The sequence below is a fragment of the Podarcis gaigeae genome (assembly GCF_964106915.1).
Source record: "Podarcis gaigeae genome assembly, chromosome: 10".
NCBI classification, from domain to species: domain Eukaryota; kingdom Metazoa; phylum Chordata; class Lepidosauria; order Squamata; family Lacertidae; genus Podarcis; species Podarcis gaigeae.
Window position 1 is genome coordinate 45,581,644 of NC_139686.1, and position 19,814 is coordinate 45,601,457.

The 19,814-nt window shown below is 41.6% G+C and overlaps 1 protein-coding gene and 1 long non-coding RNA gene across 3 annotated transcripts in view; one reads left to right on the plus strand and one right to left on the minus strand.

Moving 5' to 3' along the window:
- HMGA2 (high mobility group AT-hook 2) overlaps positions 1-19,814 on the minus strand; it is a 133,930-nt gene that overhangs the window by 24,923 nt on the left and 89,193 nt on the right. The window lies entirely within an intron of this gene.
- LOC310825772 lies at positions 1,458-2,566 on the plus strand. Its single transcript, XR_014555528.1, has 2 exons — positions 1,458-1,585; positions 2,328-2,566. It is a non-coding gene; the product is annotated as an uncharacterized lncRNA (long non-coding RNA).

The window sequence follows — 19,814 nt, forward strand, 5'->3', positions numbered from 1 at the left end:
AACCAAACTTTTGGTGGAAATCTGAAAAGAAGTGAGTTTTCTAGCAACATGTCTCTTTTTCAGAAATGAAATGGTTCGAGGAAGACGTAAAAATCTGCCCCCCTCTCCGAGGCAAAGAAAAAAGATTGAACTAGTTTGTAGAAGTACAATCAAGCTATCCAGGATCACAAATCCACACTTTTTAAATTACAAGCCATAATCTAGCAGGCAAAGACGTTATCAGCCTTTAGACAGCAAAAGTCCTGAATGAGTAACATTCCTATAAACTTTGGTCTGCATCCAATCATTCAAAGTACAATGTTTTCCTTTTGCTGTTTTCATGAATGGCTGCAGTATTGTGCCTCGGTTCAGTCAAGACTCCTCTTCTACAGCCATTCATAAAAATAAAAACAAACCAAAACAAACAAGCACAAAAACTTTCTGGGTCCAGCCTGGAGCCACTGGGTGCCAGAGGCTGAGAAAACATACTGGCAGCTCCAACTCCAAACAGCATTGAAGTATTCAGGGATCTGCTTGGTGGTCTGTAAAGTATGAAGTGCTGTGTGGAAGGGCAGCTGGTAGAATTACTGTGACACATACTAGGCAGTCAGCCAGAGTTGGCCTGGTTTCAGACATTGTCTTTCCTCTCATTGAAGTGTCAGGACCTAATTCATGGAAAATTTGGTGAATTGGCAGCTGTTTCAGAGGATTTCATTGAGTTGCAGTGTGCAGGAGTCACATGAATGCAGGGTACTCAGCCAAGAAATAGGGGGATTTCTGAGCAGTAGAAACCAGTCAGCTTGCAAGAATGTCTGTGGATTTGATGTGGTTTTGGAGTAAACATGGGTACAGGTGTAATCAGCAGGGGAGGGAAAAGAGGTGGAAGGAGTGCTAATGGCTGAGATTATTAAAGAGAGCAAGGCCTTTTGAAATGCACAGTCTTCTGGCAACAACATTCGGCCAGAAGGGTGCAAAGGTCTGGTCAGCTCAAAGTTTGCAGTAGATACATGTGTAAGGCGGATCGCTGCAACGTAACTGAATCTTGAAAAAAGGCTGCTACTTAAGGCTGAAACAAACAAATTGAACAAACAAGCTGGATAACAAAATGCATTTTTTTTTTGTATTTGCATTATTGTATTTGCTGAATAGATAGCCTTGCATTTTGAGCTAGCCAGGGCTAAAGGACAATCCATAGTTGACAACAGCCCAATTAGCTTGCATTTTTAATGGACGTACAAACAATACAGAAATTTAGCATTTGTACTCTGCTACTTAAGAGGGAAGGGGCGCGGGTGGCGCTGTGGGTTAAACCACAGAGCCTAGGGCTTGCCGATCAGAAGGTCGGCGGTTCGAATCCCCGTGAATGGGTGAGCTCCTGTTGCTCGGTCCCTGCTCCTGCCCTATAGGACGCACACACACTTCCCCTTAATTTTTGGAGGGGAAAAAGTGCGTCCTATAGGGCAAAAAATACGGTATACTGCTGAGGACAGTGCTGTGTCAGTGCGATCTGTCTGAAGCGAAACAGATAGAGGAAGATTCCCCAAATGCTCATAGGGAGAAACCTGTGCAGGTGCTCTCTGTAAGGAACAAAGAGAATACTGCTGAGGTGAAAGTAAAAACTGTAAAGCCCGAGTGAGGTTACAAAACCCCCCAAAAAACCTCTGGTGCAAGTTGCAACGCAGTTTTGCCTTTTAAGTCTAAGTAAGAAGACTTCAATTTAGAATTCAAGTGAGAATGTAGTTATGTTTGAATAAGGATGAGGTTATAAATATATTCTTCTCAGTTATGTTTATGAAAATAAAGTTCTTTTTAATATAAAGAGTCTGGACAATGTATAGTCTTTACAAAGAAGCTATCAATCACCCAGAAGCTACTCTGCATATGATCGAAATCTCTTGTATATACAATAACACACACTTGTGGGAAAAAATTTAAAACAACAAACTCCAAACCAAACAGCTATTTTCTTTATACCACTTATGTTCTAAAATTTGGGTTTCTAACAGGAATTACACCAGGGTGGAACCAACTGGAAGTTGGAAGTCCCTGAACAGTTTCAGAACTTAAGTGTTCCATTCCATCCATTCCTAATTAAAACCAACTGGAGTTGACAGTGTACCCAGAATCCTTTTAACACAAGCTGACAATGGCTGCACCTCACACTGTACATGAATAGAAGGTGGGGAAGTGGATGGAAAAAGAAAGAGCAAGGGAATGTGTGATGTCTCAGGTCTCTTGACAATCTTAAAACTCCATTAATTTTATTTCTGCACCTGTCTCAGGGGCCGTTAATAGGACCAGGCTGTTTGTGACGTTTGTGCTAAAGTATTATGTCCCCTCGTCTCTAGAACAAAAGGTCATGATTTCTGCCTTCTTCACCTCATGTTTGCAATTAGGTAGCCACCCTAATGTCTGTGAACACAGAGAGCTATGAGTGACTGGAATCCATCCCAAAATCTGACCCTTATATTGGTCAAGGAGATTTAACAGTACTCTGTACAGACTCATAAACCTGAACAATAGTAACCTATGAAGAATCTGTGGAATTTCATTAAAAAAATAAATAAACACTATTTTCTTTTCGTTCTACTTGACTCCATTTGAAGAATTTAATACCAATGATACTAGTAGGATAATTCAAATGTTATTTATGGGTTTATTAAACTGACTTCTCTTGACTTTTTCTGGACGTAGTTTTATAGGAAAACCCACACAATCTCAGGGGGTTGCATGGTGGGAGTACAATGTTATTTAGCCAATTGCAATATAAGCATGACTTTTTATTTCTAAGGTTATGGGGAACAGCAGTAGTCCTCAAATGTGGTTTGATGGATTACTCTTTTCCAATTCAAATGTATTCCCACAAAAAGCCCACTCAGGCAGCTGACACTTCCAAGATGTTACAAGCATATTCAACAGGGCAAAGTTCTGCCTACAAAGTTCAGGCTAACAATATAAACATTATATTGAAAGAAGGGATCTTTCATTGTACAGTGAGAAGGCCCACCCCAACCACTTACCTGCTACCCACAATTCATTTGCTGTTTGAAGTGTGCATTTAAATATCCCAGTCAGGGCTGGAGTTTGGGTAGCCACTGCCAGAGGTAGAAAACGTTGTGGCAGTGAAAAGGGAAAGGAGAACACAGACTCTCAGCTCTCCACTTGGGGAAGCTCTAGCTGGAGGTACCAAGGATTAAAGCTGAAACTGATCTATGCTCCTTAACCAGCGAAGTGCTCTACCACCAAGTTATTGCCCCTCTCTGAATATTTCACTTGGGCATTTTGAGACGGTGGTAAAACCTCTGCAATTTGCCACTGTTAGTTTCATGACTTCTCTTGTTAAGGAGCTCATTTGCGTAAAGATTGATTCATTACTTACTAGCTCAATATAAACTTCAGCTATCTGATAAATTACTCTTTCTGATTCAAAACATAATTATCTAGGTCTAGGAGGCGACATTGTAATCTCAGCTCAAATCAGAACATACAAAATAGACAGCATAAACATTTTTTTCAATTTATGATTGCTTCCCCATCATATCATATTCCATATCTGCAAATTACTATTAATAATAATAATTTTATTATTAAAATTCCCCAGCCACTCTGGGCAGCTCCCAACAGAACACAGAAAACATAATAAAACTTCAAACATTAAAAATTTGGACTTGAATCTATGACTTTAGCATGTAGCAATTTTCACAGAAATTCTAGACTAGGATAAAGACCCCTCATGTGCTTTGATTATGTGTTTATAGTTAATTTTTTTTAGTAAGGATGTATTAAAATAAATGTGTCTCCCGATACTTGTCCTTATGTAGTCAAAACCACATCACCCATGTATCATGAGAGTTATTGAAGTGATTGACAGACTTAGGGGAGCTTTGAGGTATGCAGAAGGCCAGAAAATTTGGGGGTTATTAAAAACAAAAGGAAAATGACCCCATAATAACACAGTGGCATAGAATGTTGGTTGATTGGGGTGGGTGGGAATAAAATGGATTGACTGAAACGGGGGGGGGGGGGCGTGTATAAAAGAGCCATCACATTAGATAGGTCACTTCCTGGTTCACACTAAGAAGCTATTTTGAAATATCCTTAGGGACAGGAGAGCTGCCTAGACATATCAACAGAGAAATTGAATAATTTAATGAGGCTGGAGTTGGTGTGTCCATCTCAGTCCCTTTCCCTGCCCTCCCCCCCCCCCAAAGAAAACCCCCAGCAAATGGAGAAAAGCAACATAAAAGCAATGAGAAGTGAGCATAGAATGCTGTTGAGTATTGGGAGAAGGAAACTGGCGTTGGGTGGTTGGGTGACTGGAATGCTGAGAACCCTGAACTAAGGCACCACATACTGTCTGCAGTGTTTCGTTGAAGGATCCCGCTTATTAGAATTCAGGTTTAAGATTCTAGGTTTTAAACCCCGAATCTCCAAGTAAAAAAAATCAGGGGACGGTGGGCGGAACATATTTTAAAATAAAAACATTAGCTTTTTCTTCACTGGAGTTGCTATCTGTCCAGACCCATCAGGATAGGAGCCAATCCCTAAGAGACTGAGATTACGAAGAATATTCCTTGATGGATGGGTCATTGCATATTTGACTAAATAGCTCATATCAGCACTGTCAGGATGTTGCCCTAGCTGACCTTCTTAATGTCCTATAGGACAATCGAATAGCACCCATATGGTAATAATTTTTGGTTACTGGCAATCTGAGCTGCACTCGAATTGGGAGACCTGCAGCTAAAAAGTGTGGTATCTTGTTACCATCCTTTTTCCTTATTTGCTTAAACTTTCTCATTCTTTTGCTTCAGGCATTCTCTGTCAAAAGGAAGGATGTTCACACAGAACGGTTGTTCTGTTTCTGGACAACTGTAATTTCATAGACATATTCATGATGAAACAAAAATGAGCAAGATTCATGCAATTAATTTCTTGCCACTAGCTAACATCCACTTCTGCTTCTAATATTCTCTTATGTTTTGATGCCTATTCTGCCTTACATCAGTGAATTAGAGAGACCGGATTGTAAAATGCTTCCCCCAAAATGAATAAAAATCAAACATGTTAAACTCAGTTACTAAATTATATTATTCTTGATCATCCATATTACTCCTTTAAAAAGATAAACAAGTATTTTCTTTTGATAATCTTATAAAAATCAGAATATTATAGGTAATAGGCAGCAATAGGAATATAATGTTCATTTTCATTTATGCATTCTATCATTGCATCCTTAAAATTTATAAACCACTTTCCCACACTTTCTCAAAGCGACCTATAAAATGTACACACACACACCTTTTTTAAAAAAAGAAACTTTTCTTTTTTAAAGTTCAGCTACATCTGCTTGATTTTTCTGTGAAGGATTGTGTAATATTAAAAATGGAAGACAGGCACCCTATCAGGTCTCCAAGATGCACAAGTTCAGTACATCTGCTGCTTTATAATCTTTTTTTCTACTACTTTTTTCTTTCTTTCTTTCTACTTTTTTTCTACTACTGCTTTATAATCTTTTTTTCTACTATAATCTTTTCTACTACTATGCTTTATAATCTTTTTTTCTAGCCAGTTCAAATCAAATTCTTCCTAAGCAGATTTCCAGCATTAGTTGAACACCTGTGATGTACAATTGCCCTCATGTGTAAACTATACATCATTGCACCACGTGGAATGGATCCTATCCAAGCTGGGAATGTTCAGAACACCCCATAAGGAATTATATTTTTCCTTGTACTCTCTCACTCATTTAAGCCAAAGAACAGAGACACATTGAATATTGCATCTTCCCATCATCAGACAGGATTCAAAGCAAAAAATAACAACCCCAGAGTGCTACATTAATTTATCTTTTGCTAAAAGAAGTATCCTCCAAAAATGGCCTAAAGTATCTGCATTGTTAATATTCTTCACCATGTGCATATCTAGACTTAACAAAGTTTGCCTTCCGGACAGTATTGAACTAAGTCACAATATAAACCCACCAAAATCAATGAGTGTGACCGATTTAAAACCACTGATTTCAGTGGGCTGCTCTGAGTATAACCTAGTCAGGTACCACAGTCTCCCTGTTTTTGTCTGAAGAAGAGCCCAGTGAGGGAAAAAACTTTAATTTTTTAATCTCTTAGGAACACAATAAATTTTCTTTACACCAGGCCAGGCTATTTGTCCATCTGGCCCAGAATTGTCTACTTTGACTGGTTTATTATTAAAGGTTTAGGTTTATTGAATTCACATATTGCTTCCTACTACATCAAGTCCTTAAATGATTCACAACCAGAAACAAGACAGTCATACCTCGGAAGTCGAACAGAATCCGTTCCGGAAGTCTGTTCGACTTCCAAAATGTTCGACTTCCAAAGTGCGGCTTCTGATTAGCTGCAGGAAGCCGCGGAAGCCCCACAGGGCATTCGGCTTCCAAAAGAACATTCGAAAACTGGAACACTCACTTCCAGTTTCCGGTTGTCCAGGAGCCGAAACGTTTCACTCCCAAGGCGTTTGGGAGCCAAGGTACGACTGTACTGTAATAAAAACATATAGGCATATTAAAAACATAATCACCATACAAACATCCATCAGGCCCATCTTTGTCTGACGCTGAAAATTGGTATGGCATGGGCCTCTGTGTCCAAATCTCCTCCAATTGTTTCTAGGACCTTCTAGAACAGTGTGACTAAGGAGAGGGGGGCAGTGGAAAAAGTTGTCTCCCCACTGCTGATGGGATCCCTTTACTCAATCAAAAGCCTTCAGTAAGACAGGTGGTACATTTATGTTTGCAGAAAGTGCATTCTAGATGCAACACAAAACCCACAAGCTGATATACATTGTGGTTCATAAATGGGAAACACAACTGAAAGTTGTGCATCTTCCTATTAGTTAAAAAGCTATAACTTTTTCAGTTACAGGGGACCTCACCTTCTTGTACTCTCTTTTGTTTTCATGATATTTAATCAGTTCATTTGTTGTGGCTAGATTTAATTAGTTATAAGAGGAAACATCTGAAAGTTTTTTATTTTGCTGATAGCAACCTTCTTTTCTCGTAGTCGAGGGCATCACCTTTCGCGACCACGTGTTTTAAGTTTGTGTGGGAACAACTGATCTTGTCATCTGTGTACAATATGTTGCATAAGTATTAGCTTGTAGGCTCAACTAATTGGTTTGTATCAGAGTGTTATAAAGTTCCTTCATCTACAGAATGGGGGTGGCAGACATCTGCTCACGATGCACCAATTATAGCCTCTTTAATAGTGGAGATATGTGTTGCATTTTTAGACGTTATCAGCTTCTACCGTATTCCAAATCAAAACTGTGCTGTTTAACAAAAAAATTGGTAATTGCAATAAAAATGAACTGAGAAAGTTTCCATTCAAAATCCAGAGCAAAATGTTTAAATCCACATCCTACAGGTTAGCAACAGCTACATCCACGTTAAAGAAAGCATATGCCTGTTTTATGAAGGGGCCAGCTCAAGGAGAGCCATATATAAACACATTAGAAGATCTTTACAATTTATTGCATTGGAGTCAACATATTCCCAGTTCTGCACACTTCTTTGTAACCCACTGCAAATCCGGCAACCTCAAATATAACATTTGATTAGCCAATAAATTATCTTTCTTTAGAAGCATCTTATCAATACAGTACTAGACATTCAGGCTAACTGATTCACAATTCTCTTTTCCTGAGGTTCCCTACAGATGCCACAAAGGAACACATTGTGGCAAATCTTTTTCAACTGCCCTGGCTCCATAGATTCAGACATATCATTTCCTTTGAATGTTGTTGGGACATTGGTTTTAAACCCAAAGGCCACGAAAACCTTTCAAGTTAACTATTACTGTCCAATCTTGTTCATTTTATTCAGAAATATGCCTCACTGTGTTCAATAAGACTTGCATTCCAATAAGTGCCTTTAAAGGCAGATCTCAAAAGATAATACTGCAATGCATTAAAGTAAGGCTGGCAGGGTGAATACAAGCGCATCTAAATTATGATCCATTATCCTCATGCACATATTGCCCCTTCAACCTGTCTTTAACTAATTTATAAACCTGCCCCAAAGATCAATCCCTTGAGTTTTGAAAGTCAATATCAAAAGTCTACATTTTAGTTTCACAGCAGTGTCCCCAGCTGATCTGGTTGTAACTCAGCACTTGTTCCAGAAAGTAATAACTGCCATGAGAATATTTATCTTGACAGGCATAAAAACAACTACTGTTCCCAAAAGGAGCAAGAGTGCCTGATGGCACACCTAACAAAGCACTAAAACTTTATTTGTATAGATTCCAATTGCTCTTTTTTCCAGAAAGTCCCAGACCCTCTGCCTTATAATGAAACTCCAGGCAATTAAAATTTATGGTTTCGTCTATCAATATACCCTATTACAGTGATGGCCAAACTAGACTCAGAGACAGAGTAGTCTCGGAGTCAGCAACTAAAAGCCCAAGTGCCAAATCCCATCTGCTACTAGTTGCTCGACTAGAGGCAAGAGGTCTATGGCTGTAGGCAACAGGAGCTGTTTGTACAGTTCCTTTTTTGTGATGGGATCATGGTCCACCCTCCCATGTTCTCACCTCAAAATGAATCCAGGGACTGGATATAGGCTAAATAATGGCGCAAAAGGTCTCACTTCTAGAAAAGACGTGCTGTTGTAAACACCAGGTTGTCTCTTGAACTTCATTATAGAATGACACCCAACAACTGAGAAATGGGGATGAAAGAACAATGCTAGATCAAAGAGGAATAAGAGGGACAGAGGTGGAGCTAGCTGCTCTGGCACCTGCAGCAGCGCATGTGCTGTGCACCCGGGGGCGGGGCTAGCGATGTTACACACCCCTTCAGGGATGCCACCCGGGGTGGCCCGCACTTACCGCACCCTCCTTCACTCCGCCAGTGAAGAGGGGTAAGAGGGATTTTGGCCAGCTGCAGGTAGGAATAAATTGACACCAAATATTTGTTACAAAACTGACATGGAGCCTCATTCTGCTTTAACTGAATTCGTAATAAAGCAGACTGAACTTATTAGTTGTTTTCAATACTGCTCAATAACACATTGCCTACAGAGAGATAACCAAGCAATCTCCTGTTCTAATAAGAGAATGAAAGGTGGTGTTTGGTCTGTTTTAGATGGGGTTGCAGACCCCTTGAAGAACCAGGTTCATAATCTGGAGGTGCTATTGTATCTAACCTAAGCAGCCTTAGTAAGACAAAACACCTTTTAGCATTGTAGGCTTGAGTGCCAGCTACAACCACTCGTGGAGAGCGGCAACGTTATTCATGCTCTGGTTAATATTGCTGCAATGCATTTTACATGAGCTGCCCTTGGAAGAAACTGCCACCCATGCAAAATACAACAGCTAGAAAAATAACTGGGATGGGGCACGCGGAACCTATCACATCAGTTATGACAACAGCACTGACTCTTAGTGGATGTCTAGGGTCAAGTTAAGATGCTGCGTTTAAACTGTGAACCATAGCTCAGTGATACAGCATTTGTTCTGCTTTGCACCCAAAACTATTTGCCCCTTCTCACTGGAAGCTATGGGAGTGACACTGTAAAAATCCAAAACAAAATGGAAAAGGAAAACAACAGGGAAAATGTTTTGGGTATCTGAATTCCTGTGACATCAAACCTTCCCCGACCCTCTGGCAGAATTTCTCTGCCCATTTAAAAACATGCACGGCACATGGACATAGGTAACACTGCATGTAATATTGAAAGCAACCAGTTTTAACCTGATTAGATCTCATATATGTAGTTATTTGGGGGATGCAGGTGGCGCTGTGGGTTAAACCACAGTGCCTAGGACTTGCCGATCAGAAGGTCGGCGGTTCGAATCCCCGTGATGGGGTGAGCTCCTGTTGTTTGGTCCCTGCTCCTGCCAACCTAGCAGTTCAAAAGCATGTCAAAGTGCAAGTAGATAAATAGGTACCGTTCCGGCGGGAAGGTAAACGGCGTTTCCGTGCGCTGCTCTGGTTTGCCAGAAGCGGCTTAGTCATGCTGGCCACATGACCTCGCTGTACCCCGGCTCCCTCGGCCAATAAAGCAAGATGACCCCAGAGTTGGCCACGACTGGACCTAATGGTCACGAGTCCCTTTACCTTTACGTAGTTATTTAATTAAAATGATTTGGTGGATGCAGTTCCTATTATTTAGAATATTATGTGCACTCCTGGTGGCCAATTATCATCATTATCATGGCGAGGGGGAAGCATCTGCAGTCTGCTCCTGGGGGGCACAACTACCCCTTCACGAGAATACAGTGCACATGGTACTTCAAAGAGCTTAGGAATGCCTAACTGTTAAACATGCATAATGCAGGTTGGTGTGATGTCATTGCGCAGACAATGGAAATCCAAAACCAGATTTAAAAATCTCTTGTGAAAGTGGGCTATCTTGTACTGAACTTCGAACAATTAATTATTTTTATGTGCAACATGCCCGAAAGGGAAGTTAAAAATAGGGGTTGCTTTCAAGTAGACTCTGGATGTAATTTGAACATATGCTGGCTGGGGCACTGTTTAAATAGACGAGTATTTTATGCGCTCACTCATAAGGAATGCAAAGTGACCACTGGGGAAAAGATCAAGTGACTCAGTGACTATTGGGTCCGTTTCATAAATAAATACAATTTTTTAAAAAAAGAAGAAAAGAAACTTATGACAGTGAACGATTTCCACAATTGCCATCTGCCCATAATCAAGTGTGTAATTCTGTGCTCACTAAAGGAAATCCAGCTAATGTAAGCATCTTCTCTTTTGAGTCCTGTTCTCATGAAATAGGAATAAGCTTGCATACTTTTTTCAGACATAGAATGTGAACATTAGCACGCAGGGACAAAAGTATACCGTCTTTCCATCAAAGAAAAGTTATTGAAAACACTATGCTTGTGAATCTGGTTTTAGATCCTAGTCTGTCCATTAAAAACAGACTTAGGACCTTTCAAATTCGCACCCCTTCGAGTTCAAAAGGAAGCTTAGTGCATTTTCAGCTAGCCCTGATGCAAGGGGGAACCTAGGGTTGCCATATGTCCGGAATTTCTTGGACATTGCCAGGATTTGGCCGTTGGAAACAGTGTCAGTGTCCAGACTGGAATCAAATGTCCAGGAAAATCCAGACATAAGGCAACCCATGTCAGAAGTGTAGATTTTGTCGAATTTCCTTAAAAATAGCTCCAAAACTTCCCTCTTTTTTGAGATCTTGCAAAATAAAATAAAGAAGCTCAACAAATATAACAACCCTAGAGTTGTCTCTGTTTCACAGAACAGCTATATGAGGATCTCTCTTGCTGTTTTTACTCTGAAGAATTAACCTTGACGCTATACCAATTTTCCAAAGTCAGCTCAAAATAAAAGTTTATCTGAAGGTCACAAACAATGTATCAGGAAATGCCACCTGTTATTCAGGGATATCGCAGGAAATTTGTTCTTCCACCTTCTAAAGTGGACTGACAACTAGCATTATTTCATTATCCTAAACATTCTACAAACCTTCATAGCTATAAAAAGAGAAACGGAAAAAGCTGCTGTTAAAGCCTCTCTCTTGTAGAGTTGCAATGGCCATTAAGAGTTAACCATGAGAAGACCAATTGCATTTAGAATACATACATGCTACATATACAGCTTTCAGCATTTGCATCTACAAATCACTCCTGAATCTTCTTCATGAGCAGTCCTTTACTGAAAGCTAGGTTTTTACCAGCCCATATTCTTCCATCTTATATAATTGTACAAGGTGAATGTCATAAATAAATACATAGTACTGGATCCCACTACACCCCAAATTTATTGAACCAGGATGCCACAGAAAGAAGTCTAGCCCTCTTCCATGTTCCATGTTCCGTAAGCAGGAAAGGTAAAAGGTAACGGACCTATGGACGGTTAAGTCCAGTCAAAGGCAACTATGGGGTTGCAGCGCTCATCTCACTTTCAGGCCGAGGGAGCCGGCGTATGTCCACAGACAGCTTTCTGGGTCATGTGGCTAACATGACTAAACCGCTTCTGGCGCAACGGAACACCGTGACAGAGACCAGAGCGCACGGAAACGTTGTTTAACTTCCTGCCACAGCGGTACCTATTTATCTACTTGCACTGGCATGCTTTCGAACTGCTAGGTAGGCAGGAGCCAGAACAGAGCAACGGGAGCTCACCCCATTGTGCGGATTTGAACCGCCAACCTTCTGATCAGCAAGCCCAAGAGGCTCAGTGGTTTAGACCACAGCGCCACCCGCATCCCTAAGCAGAAAAGTATCTGCAGTAAGCAAGTGGGATCACATGAGTGTTCCAATTAGCATGGAACCATCAACAAAAGTCACCTTTGCTGGTGGAAGGGCCTGGATTTGACGGGTGTTGATTTAACTGTGAATAGTTGTGGGGTTTTTTAAAAAAATGTTTATGACTGATTAAAGCTAATGACTGTGCTGAGAGATGTTCACGAAACACTAGCTCTTCTCGTCTCCCCCCATCACCCCCCCCATACACTACAATACAGCTGCTGGATAATTTCAACGTGTTTCGAAGCTGCTGTTCTTCCTTCCACTATGGCTCGGCTAGAAAGATCAATCTGCCTGACACCTTAGAATGCTCAGCCCAGCAGTCAAAAGTTCAAAAGGTAAGGAACACCTCTCACCATGAATAAACAGTGTGACTTGCATTCAAAAATAACCCTTTCAATTGCAATTAGCCTTCGGGAAACTGCCTGGGTTGGCAGCTCTTGTGCTTAGAAGTGACCCGGGTAAGTCAGAGAGTCCATAAAACAGTTTTTTTTTGCCCCACTTTAATGCAGCCTTAAAAGCCCAAAGGAAAAACGAGCAGTGTTTAATATTTCAACATAGAATGTTTGATTTTTAAACATCCATGTGCTTTTTAATGATTGTTAAATCAATATTAACACAAAATGTAAACTGTTTTATAGTCTCTCTGTAGGACTCCCTGGTCGCTGCTTTCCCAAATGCAGTCCACTTTTGTTCGGGGAGCATCACAGGAAGAAATCAAGAAATTGCCATTAAAATTATGGGTGTGGAGTGTGTGGACACACATTATGCAAACATGCATTTTTATCGTAATAATACGCTCCTGCTCTTTGAGTGTGGCACGGTGTGGGCAGATTGCATGCATAATCCTATTTGCATACATAATATTAAAAGGGTCTTTTGTATTTCCTGAATTTGTAACATTTATGTAAAGCACATCGTATTTAAATTCTGTTTTCTCCTCTTTCTCCACGTACACACATACAGTGGACTAGGACCATTGATCTAAGCTGAAATCCCACTCAGCAGTAAAGCCCACTGGGTGACTTTGGGCCAATCTCAATCTCTTAGCCTAAGGTACTTTTACAGAGTTGTTGTGAGAAGTCTGAAGGGAAGGTTTCAGCTACAATGCCGTGATCTCCTTAGAGAAAAGTCAGGATTTAAATAAGCTTTTTTAAAGGTACTTTAAAGGGTCTGAAATCCTTATTCTATGGTGGGCTAAGTGGCGAGAAGGATTCTGACCTGAGATGACAACAACAACAACAACAACAACTTTATTATTTATACCCTGCCCATCTAGCTGGGTTTTCCCAGCGACTCTGGGCAGCTTACAACATATCTAAAAACACAATTAAAACTTCAATCCTTAAAAACTTCTCTAAACAGGGCTGCCTTCCGATGTCTTCTAAAAGTTTGTTAGTTGTTTATTTCCTTGACATCTGAAGGGAAGGCATTCCACAGGGTGGGTGCCACTACCGAGAAGGCCCTCTGCCTGGTTCCCTGTAACTTCGCTTCTCGCAGTGACGAAACAGTTTGGTTATGTGGCTTTGTGGCTTCTTACAAACCACTCCTAATGACTTTCTCTGGTAATTCTCTAACAAATCAGGAATCTTCTGAGGATATCAGTTTACAGCCTGTGTCCAAGCACCTAATACTTGGTACAAGAAGTTCCATCCTACTTGGACTTTGGTCTTAATTAGGAAGGACTATGACAGTAGGATTTGACATGACTTCCTTTTCAGGAGATATCTGAATGGCTAGATCCTGGAAGCTACTGCAAAAAAATTGTTAGATGCATGGGCCAGTGTGCGCATCTTCCTGCTGTGCAAGGACAGTTCTTGCTCATCTCCATGTGCCTTTCTATCTCACCCAACCCACATTTTCAGGTGTAAACCTGCATCAGATGTACCTAATAGTAAGGATACAGGTGGAGTGTGGGTTGCCCCAACCAGCAGAATAAAGATGTCCATATAGGACAAGATCCAGCTGCAGTGGTGAGAGTCACTGTTAATCTGTAGCATTAAACTGGGAAGTCCTGTAACTATCAGCCTTTTCTTAAGTAGACAGGAAATTCCCATTAAAGAAAACTTGGGAGGCAGTTCATAGTTGTGTCATAGGTGTCCATGCTTTGCAAACCTCCAAAGCATATCTCACAGGTGTTTCACAACAACATGGGTTTGCGTTTGCGTTTAAAGTGCTGGTTTTGGTTTATAAAGACCTAAATGACATGGTCATCAGAACCACTTCCTTCTCCTGTATGGAGTTGTTTAATCATCACCACTGGAGTTCCTAGTCTGAGTGTCCCTGGCTTTCAGAAGTTATATATGTGGCTATCAGGATGCGGCTCTTTTGGCCAGGATCATCTTTGGAACACCTTCCCTAGGGAGGTCCACCTGGTTCCCATATGTCTTTTCTTCAGGCACCATGTTAGGACAGTTTTATTTTCCTGGGTAATAACACCGATGGTGACTAAATTTACTGCACCTAGTTTTCACTGTTGTCTGCCTAGCTTATATCCTATTATCACTGTTGTTTAAAATTGCTTTTTAAATAAATGTCTGTGAGCTCCCTTGAACAAATGGGAAAGATGGGATGTAAATATTTTGAATAATAAAGTAAGCAAGTAAGTGAATCTTCACTTAGGTTCCAAGGCAAATGAAAAATAATGCAATCTTTCGATAGTCAACCTTTGTACAAAGAGCCCTTGGTGCACAGTTATTTATAGGCCACTCAGATGGGATTGTTGCTAGAATAGATGTGTTATGTCTCATTCAAAAAGATGATGCCTATGTGTAAAAGTGATGGTTATCTGCTGGAGTCCTGGATATGACCAAAATATTAGGGTAGTGAATGTTAGGCAACAATACGCAAGTCCATGCTGATTTTTCAGTCCGAATAAATGTGCTCAATATCATACTTTTTTAAACACACATTTTTTGGGGGGAGGGGTTTATGAAGTGGTATACATTAATGGGAATTACTTCCAATCAGAGAAAAGGTAAAGGTAACAGATAAAAGACCCCTGCACGATTACGCCCAGTCAAAGGCGACTATGGGGTTGCAGTGCTCATCTTGCTTCTAGGCTAAGGGAGCCAATGTTTGTCCACAGACAGCTTTCCAGGTCATGTGGCCAGCATCACGAAACAGCTTCTTGCGCAACGGAACACCATGATGGAAGCCAGAGCACAAGAAAATGCTGTTTACCTTCCCGTCACAGCGATACCTATTTATCTACTTGCACTGGTAAGCTTTGGAACTGCTAGGTTGTCAGGAGCTGGGACTGAGCAACGGGAGCTCACCCCGTTGTGAAGATTCGAACCGCCGACGGCGGAGCCCTTTTGCTTCCCATGCCCAAAAGCATGGAGGTGGGCGTGGAGTGCCAGCAGCAGTCAGCTCCTTCTCCTCCTCCTGCGAAGGGAAAGGAGGGTCAAAGCAGCCTCCCACCACAAGAGGAGGTGGAGGAGTAAACATTGAGCCATACGGCCACCACACCTGGCTCTGCCCCAGCCCCTCCTGACGTCGCGACATCATGCATGTGACATTGCCCCCCTCAATCACCTTTGCAAGCTGGCTCCTCTATTTCCAGGTAGGTGAGATTAGGATTGATTGGACAGTATCTGCTCAGAATACCAAACATCCTGCTCTAGCCATCGGTTTCTTGTCTGCCACAAAGCTTTGTTTGAACAGAGTGAGTAGTTGCAAGGCAGATCTGAGAGCTTCTACTCTAGGAGCTAAAGACATTCTATGTTCTTCCCTTCCTTTCTCCCATCTAATATCAGGCTATTCCACTTACTTGACAAGGGATACCGTGTCCCTCCCCTCAACCCAGTTCCTCTTTAACTAAAGCTTCACTCTTCAGCCCACATAGCAATTCTGTCTGCTCACATAGATTTCCCTCCCTTTCTTCCTTGGTTGTAGGAGCAGCCAGGGAGGAGGAGAGGGAGGGGGTATCCTACTAACAATTCCAAGTATATGGTCTGAGTGCTTTAAATGCCATGGAAGATTATTGTCACATGTCCCAACCCACAGCATATCTGTTGACACAGTATCATCTTTCATAAATTGCTAGATATCATTTCCTCATTGGCATCAGCCTAAACACAGGAATTACTGCAGCACACAGCCCTTCCACACTTAATGGAATAAATAACCTCTATGTCTTATTTCTAAAGGATTTCTAGTTATTTTGCCTCCATAGCCTCCTCCTTAATATCCACGTACTTTCTGAAGCCAAAACTTTAGCAGTCTTTTTTTTTTAAGTTGGAAAGGCAGGGTAGAAATTAAATAAAAATTAAGCAAAATAATATGAATAAATACATAAATAATGTTAGCACAGTTGATCTTTAAAGTATTAAAACAAGTGTACATTTGGAAACACTTAATTCTTTTAGAATAATTTTGTGCAGATCAAAATGATTAAGTTGTATAAATTTAATCAAAGCGACTATTGGCAGAGCAGACAGATGGGAATTTCCTCAGGCAAATTGGGAACTTAACAATTGCTGAAACCAAGTGAGAGCCATTGATGGAGAGTAGGGTTGTGCAATAAATCGCCATATTGTTGAATCGTGATAAGTGTTTCAACAAGGCAATGTACCAGTGAACATGGAAAATTGACAGCTTCCTTGGGGGTAGCTCAGCTGAATGGACACTTTGCAGATTCTTTGCAGGCATCAGCTCACCTCCTTTGTTTGTTCTCTCCCTCCTCCCTCCCTCAACAGCCCTCACACAAACCAGCAAACTATTTAAGCTTAACTCAGGGATAGGCAACCAAAGGCCCGGGGGCCGGATGCGGCCCAATCACCTTCTAAATCGGGCCTGCGGACAGTCCAGGAATCAGCGTGTTTCTACATGAGTAGAATATGTCCTTTTATTTAAAATGCATCTCTGGGTTATTTGTGGGGCATAGGAATTCGTTCATTATTGTTTTTTCAAAATATAGTCCAGCCCACCACATGGTCTGAGGGACGGTGGACCGGCCCACGGCTGGAAAAGGTTGCTGACCCCTGGCTTAACTGGTATCTTTCTCACTGTCTTTCCCTGCTTTGTTACCCCTTCCCCTCATCCAGAAATAAAGAGAGGGGGTGGTTGTAGCCAATTTACAGGTAACCCCTTTGCAAGCACACAAACCAACTCTTTAAGCCTAACCTCCTGGTTTTGCCCCAAAGCGCTCAGCTAATTATGCAGAGCCTGCTAACAATATAGGAGGAACCTCCCCCCCCCCCCCGGCTAGACAAGAGGGGGAAGAATTTTCATTTTCATTTTCTGGTGGTGTTTATGTTGTTGGTTCCCCCTAAATAGTTTCCCTCCATAATTAAAAAGGAAAGTTTTAAAAATTTCTTTAAAGGAGACTAAGTCTTTGCTTGCTTGCCTTCCCTCCCTGTGATAAAAAGGGAGAAATTGGTGGCATGGGGCCTTTCGGGGGGGGGGGGCTTCTGTAGGAAGGGAGAAGATTTAGTTGGCTGCCTTATGCTGAAATGGGAGGTTGGATACTATGTGAGAATGATGGGGAGGGTGTTTTTCCGTAATAGGTAAAGGTAAAGGTACCCCTGCCCGTACGGGCCAGTCTTGACAGACTCTGGGGTTGTGCGCCCATCTCACTCAAGAGGCCAGGGGCCAGCGCTGTCCGGAGACACTTCCGGGTCACGTGGCCAGCGTGACAAAGCTGCATCTGGCGAGCCAGAGCCGCACACGGAAACGCCGTTTACCTTCCCGCTGGTAAGCGGTCCCTATTTATCTACTTGCACACGGAGGTGCTTTCGAACTGCTAGGTTGGCAGGCGCTGGGACCGAGCAGCGGGAGCGCACCCCGCCGCAGGGATTCGAACCGCCGACCTTTCGATCGGCAAGTCCTAGGCGCTGAGGCTTTAACCCACAGCGCCACCTGCGTCCCTTGTGAGAATGCTGCCTCTCAAGGAGGCCAAACTTAGATTCACAAAATGTTGAGGGGTATGCGTACACCTGCATCCCCCCATAAAAAAGCACTGTTGTTACTAAATCTACTACTTTCTTATGTTGTAAGGCCCTCCACCGCTGCAGGGAGCCTCGTCAAGGTACGGCGGGACCCTCTGCCACCACGGATAGGCCTGGCAAGGCCCTCGGCCACCGCAGATATATATTGTGATATATCAAGATGCAGTGGTACCTCAGGTTAAGAACTTAATTCATTCCGGAGGTCCGTTCTTAACCCGAAACCGTACTTAACCTTAGGTACCACTTTAGCTAATAGGGCCTCCTGCTGCCACCGTACAATTTCTGTTCTCATCCTGAAGTAAAGTTCTCAACCCAAGGTACTACTTCTGGGTTAGCAGAGTTTGTAACCTGAAGCGTTTGTAAACCGAGGTACCACTGTACTGTGATATTTAGCTGGTGATGTTGAAAACCAGGTAATAACCCAGCCCTAATGGATAGAAACATGTGCCTTTTTGAGGAACATGTATAAAGTTGCTCAGGTCTGGGTACTGGAATTGTTTGAGTACTTTTCAGTGATCCATACCCCTACAATTTGGTACATGGTTTAAGGCATTCGAAATCTGGAAAAAGTTAACATTTTTATAACTCCTCCTCAAAATGTACCTATACATTGTTCAGCCAAAGGTACACCCAGAACCCTCAGAAAGCTGAAATATGGCATGAAACACTGATTACTAGGAGCTAGGCAAGGAAGGCATTTTTAAAAGACTCGCCATATTGTGAATTATTGATTGACTCCAACAATATTATATTTATTTATAATAATACTTTATTATAAGATCTAAGAGAGGTGTCTTGAACTTTTTATTTAAAAGTAGACAAAATATTTCAAAAAGAGTGAGGTCCAATATATTGACCAAATTAATTTGGATATAAATTCCTTGAACCTTGTTGGTGATGCAAGGTTGGTAGTGTGAATTTTCTGCATATCTTGTGAGCTTTTGAATTAATTTTTTAAATCCGATGACTGAAATGACTAGCCTTCCAATCCTGGCTACTGATCAGCAGCCAGGCCATGTTCAAGGCCTTGTTGATAACATATGGCAACTTGGGACCAGGTTACTTGAAAGACACGTATAGACCTGCAAGGTCACTTAGTTCAGGGGTCAGCAACCTTTTTCAGCCATGGGCCGGTCCACTGTCTCTCAGACCTTGTGGGGGTCCAGACTATATTTTGAAAAAAATAATAATGGTCCAGATTTAAAAGGTGATTGGGCCGCATCTGGCCCCCGGGCCTTAGGTTGCCTACCCCTGACTTAGTTCCTATGGGAAAATTCTACTCACGGCATTGCACGTTATAGAATTTCACAGCCCAGTGACCTGAAAATAGACATTTTCTGGTGTTGTGCCTGTTTTGTCGGAAACCCTTGCCTTTACCACACAGGAAGCAGTAACCAACAGTTGCTTTGGATAGCTTGTGACGACTATATTTTGCCCAGGCTTTCCTTGGCTCATAAGATTGGACCCTGATTCGTTTTTTAAATACTAAGTGGTTTAGAAATGTTTTCAAATAAATATATGCAATTCCACAAAATCCCAACATGATATTGATGTTTTATCTGAAAGTCTAGGTTAACAATACTGATCTCAGATTTGCTGTACATTTGCTTAC